Source organism: Vicia villosa, unplaced genomic scaffold, assembly GCF_029867415.1.
Source record: "Vicia villosa cultivar HV-30 ecotype Madison, WI unplaced genomic scaffold, Vvil1.0 ctg.001782F_1_1, whole genome shotgun sequence".
NCBI lineage: Eukaryota > Viridiplantae > Streptophyta > Magnoliopsida > Fabales > Fabaceae > Vicia > Vicia villosa.
In genome coordinates, this window is record NW_026705725.1 from 176,705 (window position 1) to 186,049 (window position 9,345).

The 9,345-nt window shown below is 34.0% G+C and overlaps 1 long non-coding RNA gene across 1 annotated transcript; it reads left to right on the top strand.

The window, feature by feature from the left end:
* Positions 1-849: 849 nt before the first annotated feature.
* LOC131636559 (uncharacterized) lies at positions 850-2,625 on the top strand. The gene is made up of 2 exons (XR_009294116.1): positions 850-1,763; positions 2,090-2,625. It is a non-coding gene; the product is annotated as an uncharacterized LOC131636559 (long non-coding RNA).
* Positions 2,626-9,345: the final 6,720 nt, after the last annotated feature.

A 9,345-nucleotide genomic window follows, 5' to 3' on the forward strand; every position in this document is an offset into this window, starting at 1 on the left:
GATCTACCTAAAGTTAACATGTTAATGGAATCGATTCAAAAAGAAGCATACAAATTATATCAACAAAATAGGCCCAAAATATGGCCCAAAATCTAAGCAACCAAATTACACACAACAATGATACAAAATTAACATGGAAGTGATAAAAAAAACTATTCAAGCATTAATACAAAATTAAACTAAAAAAAACTACTATTTTTATGAGCTTTTTTTGGTATTAAGGGAATTCTAATTCAAGCCTAATTATACTAAAAATCTATTAATCCTAAAAGTAATATTTTTATTGTTTTCTATGTCAATTTTTATTACCTAAAAATCGAACAAAAATTATGATTCTAAATGTTATTATTACCTAAAAATCTAATGAGAAAATTATGAATTTTTACTTGTTTTTTATCGTCTAAAAAATGTAGAACAAAACCTATGTCAAAAATCTAAATTTAACATGAAATAATGGGCTCAGGCCCACAACATTTGGCCCAAGGGATCTTTTTTTGTTTGACAACATTTTTCAAAAAAAGGACGTGGGCCTGGGTGTGTGTTGAGCACTCGGCCCAATTGTGATGATCCAGGAAATTGTTTTTTTGCAGATTTTCTTTATGCCAAAAAGAGTGGTGTGATGGGCCTAATAATGGGGCGTGAACTCAGAAATGGTGTACGGACAAGCAGTTGGCGCAGGGCCCAACAACCTCGTCCCAGAGGTTTTTTGTTCAAGGTTTTTGCTTCAGCCAGAAAGTGGCGTAATTGGGTCAATGGGGGTCTATAAAGCAATTCGGTGGCCCAAGGAGACTATGGATCACATTCAAGATTTTTATTTTTTTTCAATTAACAATTTTAATAATAAAAAAAATAAAAAAGGGAAAAATTAACATGACAAAGAGGATTAGGGTTAAGAAATTGTGACCTCTCAACTCTCTTCTCCTCTTCACGTGCGACGGCGAATCAAGCTTCCATCTCCGGTGCGATCTTTTCCGGCTATAGCTCCAAAAACGGCCTCTCACTCTTCTCCGATCTTCTTCTGTTCATCTCCGTTAGCAACAATCGCGTCACCGTCCCCATATCTCCACCTCAAACGCCCTCTCACCAATCTGCGACGAAGCTTCCACAGTATTACGGCGATGAGAATTCCAAAGCCAAATCTGATGATGCTTTGGCTCTATATTTCTTCTTCATTTCAGATTCGCGCTGCGTTATTGGTACGATTGAATTTCGTGTATGACGACGAAGCCGTGAGGTGGCTCTATATTTCGTGAATGATGAGTATCACTGTGCTATCGATTCTGCAGCTTACGCGATGTTGCAATTTACGAGGTGCGTTGAAGATGTCTCACGAAGGAATTGAAGAGTTATGTGATGGTGATTGATGAAGATGAAGCAGAGATTTGAAGATTTGATTCTGTTTTCTGGGAGATTGTTGAATTGAAGCTGCGTGAGGTGAAGAGAAGAAGATTGAAGACTGTTTTTGTGAATTTTTGTAGTGATTGAAGAAGAAGGTTGAATGAGCGATGAAGATTTCTTCTGGTTAGAGTTTTCTATTTTCTAATTTCTTCTGTTATGTGAAGAGTGGTTGGTGATTGAACCAAGGTGTGGAGAAGGTTGAAGAAGAAGATGAAGTGGAGGGATGAACAGATGAGGGTGAGATTGAAATTGGTGAAGATTGAAGCATAAGGTGTGTGACGAAAAGGAAGGAGGCAGGGTGAAGAATCCAGAACAGGTGAAGAAGTGAAGAAGTCCTGTTATATAGAGTATGAAGGAGCTTTGAGGTTAGTTCATTTCCCTTTCTGTTATTTTCAGTTGCATCTCCTCCTCTTTTCTGTTTTTCAATTCTGTTAGTTATGTTAGGTTGTTAGGATTGGTTAGCAATTCTGTTAGGGTTGAGTTTGTTATGAAACTGTTATAGGTTAGTTCAGTTTGTTATAGGGTTTGGAATAGGTTTGTTATGATTCTGTTATAGAGGTGAGTCCCTCTTCCATCTTTTGGTTCTGATTTTCTGTTCTTAATTCCCTCCCCTTTTCTCGATTCTGTTGCACTTTTATCGATCTTTTGTTGTGCTCTTTCTCAGTCTTTATTTTTTTGTGATTTTGTGTAGCTTTTATCGATTGAAAGTGATGGATGATTTGAAGATTGGAGCCAAAGTTTTTTTTGAAGTTTCTTGAAGATTTATGATTGTTGAAGATTCCAGGGAGGAAGAAGATTTTGTTACAGGTTAGTTTCTGGATCTATTATAGATTCGGTTGTGATCTTTTTTTCTTCTCTTTCTCTCCCGTTTTCTGTTACGCTTCCTTTTTTGTTACCAGTTCTTCTCCTTCTGGATGCGGGGTGTGAGCTGCTTGTTCTAGGTGTGTGATTTTGTTTATGAACTCTGGTTTTATGCATGGGGTCTTGTTTACTTGTGGAAGCTTGCTTAAAGTTTCAAGGAGTATATTCTTTGAAGTACAGGGCTTAGGCTTGTATTAATGTGCAACCGATTTTCTTCCTAGCTTCAAGTTATTGGTTCCTTCATGTAATCCTTTTTTGTATGATTATTTATTTTTGTAATGACATGTATTGCGATTGTAATCTTTTTGCTTGGACTTAGAAATTTTGTAATTCATTGAATAAGGAAATTCTGCCTATTTGAATGCATCTTCCACCATAAGGAATTTCAATCTTCAATTCTCAAATCCATGTTAAATTGCATTGCCAACAATGAGCATTTGAAATTATCCAAAAATTGAAAGTTTGAACTCAAAATAACCCATGCACATGAATTCTCCTATTCTTGAATGATGGATGAAGCATGGCACTTTAAAATGATAACAAATTTGGATGAACTATGGATAGCACTCACGGATCTTAAATTGACTTGAATCCTTGAGGAACAAACGTCTTGAACAAAATATGAATAATAGAAACAAATAGATCATCAAATCAAATTCATCATCATATCATTGGGACCTTAATTTCTTAATTCAAACCAAACTTGTACGATAAGCCACCAAACAATTGCAAGTATAACGGCGCCTTGGACACAATGAACCCACAAGTCTAACTCTCACACCATGACATGCATTGTACTTCAATCCGACATAACAACAATTCTTTGAGGAATTCTGGAGGAAGATAAGAATTGGAGCACATAAGAACACCTCGACCTGAAAACCACTGAATCTCAATTGAATTAATGGTTGTAGACACTGCGCATAAGAACCATTGTCCTCTTGCCCTTGATGAATCTTCATAGAAAAAAACCTTGTAGCTTTAGGAGAAAGAAGTCCATCATGAACGACCATACAAAACCTATCTTCCAAGATCCTTGATCCAATGCAAAGTTATTGATGAATGATGCATAATGCGTTAGATGACCTAAGGAAGAGATGCGTATGAATGCGAAGCCTAAGCCAGTTATAAGTAAATATGTGGGCAAATTTTGGGGTGCAACAACCATCTGGACAATGACCCGTTCAGTGATCTCTGTGAGATATAACGTCCATTGACTCTGGAACCCTGCACAAGCTACCCGCGAGTGACTAACCCCTAGTTGTCTGAATCGTTCAGTGATCCCATCAGGATATAACGTTCATCACACTAGTAACCTGCACAACTACCTACTGTGAATGACTCCTGCACAACCAACTACTGTGACTAACTTCTGATAATGAACTGTTTAGGGATCCCAGCAGGATATAACGTTCATCTATCTTTTGGAGATAATAGGTGTGCTTCTTAATCAAGCAGATGGTCTCCTATTCCCAAAACGTATGTTTACCTGTTAGCTGAAGATTTCGTTTTGCAAACATGGTCCTTCGAAGGATAAAAACTCGAAGGAAGGATTGTTACTGATGACCATCTTTGAAGATAAAAATGGCTCTTGATGGCCATGCTTCGAGAATGAAGATTTCTAAGTTATAACGAAGATAGTGAATGCTGAAGCTAGTAGGAGTATATGTCTTCGAAGACTTAGACAGATTTCGTGAAATATGTTAAGTATTGACACTTAGCGTGCTTTTGTAGTGTTTTAATGTTAAATACACTGCCACGCGTCGAAGAAGGACTTAGGCGGGAGGACATGAAACACTTCTACGAGCAACAATTTAGTGTCTTATGTTTCCTTTGTCTTTCAATATGATCATTTAACCACATGATCAAGTATTCTTGGATATCTTCTAACTCCATTGGAGGATACTGCTTAACAACAAATTTTCTTCTTCTTCATCTTCTGTGATACTTCTTGTAGGCATGTGACGTGTATTTCAATATTTGATTCATCATATACTTCGCGTAAGTTGCCTCTTGTGTAACTTCTGATGTGTCTACAAACATTTTCTCTCTTTGTCTTTATATTGGCATATGATTAGTGTATAACAACACTATAACTTATTTCTACACATACAGAGAATGTGTTGCCTCTTGTAAATCTTATGACGCATGACATCATATTTCTTTTCTTAAACTTTCATACTCAGTTTCTCACTACAGATTTTCTCCTAAGATATTTCTTGTTCTTCACTTTGTAGATGTATCCTGGATACATACTCTGATGCTCATTCTAGATGCATACTTAGATGCATACATGAACGCATACCTTCACGTTTTAAAGCTTGGTCTATTTATAGAGCTTGGTATGCTATAGTTGGATTTTAGCCGTTGATATTTGAATATTGCTTTTGAAGGTGTTTTCATGTTGGTTGCATTTGTGATAAAACACACCTGGTTGCTATTATGTTATGCAGGATGCATATGTGTTAAGCTAATACAGGTTCTGTAGTGAGTGTCATGACCGATGTCATGACATCCTTGTGTGACAGCAGGAGCTGTTATATTGTATTAATTGTGTTTCCTGATTTTCTCAATTAACTATTTAGGAAACATTTTATTGTGTGCTGAATATTTTGTCCAGAAGATCTTGCTGACAGCACATTCTGTAACAACAAGATGGCGTGTGAATTATGTTAACTTGGTCAACCCTAATTTGTTTCTAAAAAAGCCCAAGGCCCAAGAACTGTATATAAAAGGACTGTGTTAAACCCCAAAATTAGCCCGCATCTTTTTTCAGAAAGAAGGCAACAGACTTCTGTCTAAAAATTGGGAGTTTCATATAATCTTGGATTTTATTTCATAAATATCCTGATTTTATGAATACCCGGTTTTTAGAATTTTTATTATACAGTATTTTGGCTCGCTGTTGAATTTATTCTTACACAAACGCCAAGTACTGTTTATCACTTCACACACGCTGTTTATTTGAGATTTATTTGCAGATAAATAGTACTGACGCAATTGGTACAGAATTAAATATTTTTGCAGGCGCAGAGTCCGGGGATTCAGACTGTACTGGTAACAATTAAATTATTATTAGTTTTTGTTTCCCACTAAGTTTTGTACTATATTCTATTATTTTCAAAATCCTTTCCTTTCTTTTCAAATCTCTTTCTTTCAAAATCAAATCCTAACTTTATTCTATACATCTCTCTTTTCAAACCCTACCATACACTTTCTTTCAAATGCTACTACCACTCAAATTTTCCTTTTTTGTACGGAATCACTTCATTCCCCAACGTCTCTATCCTTCTTTTCACTCTATAAATACCTCTCATTTTTTCCATAAATTCTCACATCAAATTTCAACTCATCTCTCAAATTTCTACATCATATTCATTCTCTCTTCTCACTACGCCAAATAAGCTATTTAATAGCGTTTTTTTTGTTTTTGATAGCGCTTAAAAGCGCTATTGACCGCGCCGCTATTGTAATTTTTTTTTGTTTAATAGCACTTTAAAAGCGCTATTAAAGTACCGCTTTTTAATAGCGTTTTTCCTTAAGCGCTACTGAAGTATAGAGTTCTGCGCGTTTTTTATTTGATTTTGATAGCACTTTTAAACTAAGCGCTATTATAGGGCACATGTTTGATAGCACTTTTAAACTAAGCGCTATTATAAGGCACATGTTTGATAGCACTTTTAAACTAAACGCTATTATAGGGCACATTTTTGATAGCACTTTCAAACAAAGCGCTAATATATGACACTTTTGCCCTAATAAAGGGCATATGTTTTATAGCGCTTTCTCTTAAAGTGATGTTTAATAATAGCATTTTTTCTTAAAGTGCTATCAAAATTATATTGTATGTATTTTATAATAGCGCCTGACCATAAAGTGCTATTATAAATTTGTTTTTTCTCTTTTAATAGCATTTTATTTAAAAGTGCTATTAAATTAGGCGATACAAAAAATCAATTTTGGCGTAGTGTCTTCCCCGACAAAAATGGCGAAGTGGATGGATACGTGTTTTCTTATGGTCATCACCGTCGTAGTGGTGATCATGTCCTTTTTGTGTCTGCATAGTCTTGAAAAATGCGGAACTGGGTTGTTTACACTCCCGATCATCTATATGTTATTATTTATAGCATGGGTTTTTAATCGTCATTTTTAAAGTTTGTCGTATCTTTTGTTTTCAAATAATGTACCGTTTATTTGTCGTACTGTTCATTATATTATGTAATATTTGTACTGTCAGTATTAAATGTCGTACTATCTGTCGTACCGTAGTTTAATTATCCAGATAATATTTTGTGTGTTTTCTGCCAGTTAAATATTTATTTTTCTTTGCCTTAAATACTTTTCAAGGTTATTATCGGTAATTTTGTTCGCGTACAGTATATTTTATTTATTTATTATGTCTGTGTTTTTCTAACAACTCATGTAAATAAATTTTCACCATTAACACAACAAAACAAAAAACAAAGAGAAAAATTAACTTTAACTGTTGAATTTTCACTTTGACTGCTACGTTAATGCTTGAACAGTCAGTTGACAGTCAAACCCGCTGACAGTGCAATTCTCCGTGTTTTGTACCATCAATCAAATCAATATTTTGCATTTCAAAATTCCATGATTTTTGTTCTAGAAGTCTTCTGATAATCACATGATCAGCAGAGACTCAGCACTGCACAAAAATCAGGTACGCTTAACTGTCTCCTACACAAACAGTCCCTAACTAGGGTTTTTGTTTTTTTTCAAGAGAACAAGTTTTTTGAGACCTCAAATGGATTTCATGGACCTCCATATATCTCAAAGTACCACCATACAAATTTTCAAACTTCAATTCGCTCAGACGCGCAGTCAGCAGCTCAAACAGTCAACAAACGACCAGTTTGACCGAAAAGTCAACAGACAGTCAAAAATGAAATTTTTTGTCAACATCCATATTTTGTCAAAAGATTCATCATTTGATCATTGGTTGATCATAATTCATCAAGGAAAGATAAAAAATCAACAAAACCCTAAGTTTCAAAATTAGGGTTTTCTCCTAAAAAGTCAACTGAACTTTGACCGGCCATAACTCTCCTCGTTCATTCAAAAAATTCCAACCAAAGCTTGTTTTGAAGGAAATTCAATTATCTTTCAAATGCAATTGATCCCATGGTCATTGGATTCACCATTTGAAAAATATGAGCTTAGACATTACAGGTCATTTTCAAAGTCAACAAAAAGTGGTTTTTTGTCAAAGGCCATAACATCAAGATAACTTCTCCAAATGTAAAAAAGTTTCCAAAGTGGCTTGTTGAGGACATCTTGAGGTTTCTAAAAAGTACAAGAACTCCTTCATATGATAAAAATTGAGGGATTTATACCTTGTTGAAGTTGGCTATATTTTGGGAAAATGCATGAAATCAACATTGATCAAAAGTGTTTTTTTTTCCAAAAGGGGCCAAGTTTTCATGATCCAAACATGCTTCTAACAATGTTAAGGGCCTCCCACGACCAACCTAAGGCCCATAACATTTTTATTTCTTTTTTGGTTTAATTTTATTACATTTAAAATTAAATTGAAAAAGAAATGGTGAAGGATAATGATACATAGCTTTGTTCTTAAGCTAAAGCCATCAAAGTTGATTCAACTCTGCAGCATGAAGGTACAAAGCAGGCCTAGGGCAAGAGGGTGAAGAAAAATCAAGCCATGGTTGCTTGAATTCAAAGCTATATAATATTTAAAAAGTCAAAAATTCAAAGGCACTTAATGCTTGTTAGCTTAAGACGAAGACGTGGCGCATCCCTACTGGCCAGAGCGCGCGCGTTTTTATTTTTTCAAATTCTCTGATTCAGTGCTTTGCAGGTGATACACGTGCCATGCTCCTCAAAATCTGAACCATCAGATCAACTTACCAGCTCATCCAACGCTTATCACACGCAAGTCCATACTATGGACTCTTCAGCTAGCCACACATGATCCAGATTTAATATGTTTATATATTTTCCATTTTATTTTATTTTCTTTGCAAAATTAATTTAAAATTGTTTCAAAAGTCAAAAAAATAAAAAAAATATTTTAGGTTGATAAAATTTTGTTTTAATTTTAGACACAAAAATATTTTATTTTTCTTAATAATTAAAATATTTTGTTTAATTAATCAATATATATTCAAATATTCCATTTTAAATATTTTTAACCCATCAAAAAATCAGAAAAAAATATTTTCTTTTTACTAAATTAAGTTTATATATTATAAGCTAATTTTGTACATATTTAGAATATTTTTCTCTTCAAGTTTAAATATATGTGTATAATTATTTGCATAATTATATGTTAATTAACTTAACAATTTCAAAAACAACTTCAAAAAATCCAAAAGTCTGAATCCTATTTAATTAAATCCTATTTTTCTCATTTTAATTAAATTAATTATGCATTAATTCTAATTAAAATCAACCATACAAAAATCCAAAAATATTTCTTTTATCTTATTGCAATTTAAATTCATAGATAAAGTGTATAGGTTGTCAAAATCATGTAAATAGCGTATGGACAATCGATGTAATAGCGTATATTTACTTTCCGCATTTTACATTCCCGCATTTTAATTTCTGTACATATAAAACTGCGTGTATGTCAAAGATAAAAACTGAAGCGTTAGGTCACTAACTTCAAAGATAAAAATATCTGAATCAAAACACAATCACACTTGCACCTCTTAGGGTAATCCCTCTGTCACTCTTTTCAAAAATCAAATTCTACTGTTTCAAATGCAAAATCAAATTGCAATAAGATAAAAGAAATAGCGTAGATTTACTTTCCGCATTTTACATTCCCGCATTTTAATTCCTGTACATATAAAACTGCGTGTATGTCAAAGATAAAAACTGAAGCGTTAGGTCACTAACTTCAAAGATAAAAATATCTGAATCAAAACACAATCACACTTGCACCTCTTAGAGTAATCCCTCTGTCACTCTTTTCAAAAATCAAATTCTACTGTTTCAAATGCAAAATCAAACTTTTGTTTACATCCGGTAAAAGGAGAATTTTCTAAAGGAAATAGGAAAAGACCTTATAAACTTAGGGTAGATCTCCTAATTGCTTGCTCA